The sequence below is a fragment of the Bison bison genome, unplaced genomic scaffold (assembly GCF_000754665.1).
Source record: "Bison bison bison isolate TAMUID 2011002044 unplaced genomic scaffold, Bison_UMD1.0 scf7180017864300, whole genome shotgun sequence".
Lineage (NCBI taxonomy): Eukaryota > Metazoa > Chordata > Mammalia > Artiodactyla > Bovidae > Bison > Bison bison.
In genome coordinates this window covers 800,273-801,003 of record NW_011494872.1, presented here as the reverse complement: position 1 = coordinate 801,003, position 731 = coordinate 800,273, and the positions used below count along the sequence as shown (strand labels likewise).

Below are 731 nucleotides of genomic sequence, written 5' to 3'. Positions count from 1 at the left end.
CATTGGAAGGACTGATGCTGAAGCTGAAACTCCAATACTTTGGCCACCTGATGTGAAGAACCGACTCATTTGAAAAGACCCTGATGCTGGGAAAGATTGAAGGCGGGAGGAGAAGGGGACGACAGAGGATGAGATAGTTGGATGTCATTACTGACTCAATGGACATGAGTTTGCGCAAGCTCCAGGAGTTGGTGATGGACAGGGAAGCTTGGCATGCTGTAGTCCATGGGGTAGCAAAGAGTCAGACACGACTGACTGAGCGACTGAACTGAACTGAAATAAAAAGTGCTGGAAAATATATAGGATTAATGCAACTATTATAAAAGTTAAAAAATCTCTTTATGCAATGTTATTAAATTTACATGTGACCAGGACTCAGCTAATGTTCTACAATGTTTGAGAAAAGAGCAAGAGAATGACTAAAACATACGGTTCCAGAGAGAGGCAACAGTTGATACAGAGTATGATTCAAAATTCACATAACCAAAGAAAGTAAACTAAATAATAAACTTTGTTAGATAAGGTTAGGAAAATACTCCATCTAGGTTTTGACAACTGAAACCGGTACGCGGGAGTTTATTACAGGCAATTATGCATAACATCGGAGAAGGCGATGGCAACCCACTCCAGTACTCTTGCCTGGAAAATCCCATGGATGGAGAAGCCCGGTAGGCTGCAGTCCATGGGGTCGCTCAGAGTCGGACAGGACTGAGCGACTTCACTTTCACTTT

At 42.7% G+C, this 731-nt stretch overlaps 1 protein-coding gene across 1 annotated transcript in view; it reads right to left on the bottom strand.

The window, feature by feature from the left end:
- SLC17A5 (solute carrier family 17 (acidic sugar transporter), member 5) overlaps positions 1-731 on the bottom strand; it is a 65,568-nt gene that overhangs the window by 23,257 nt on the left and 41,580 nt on the right. The gene's annotated exons all lie outside the window — the stretch shown is intronic.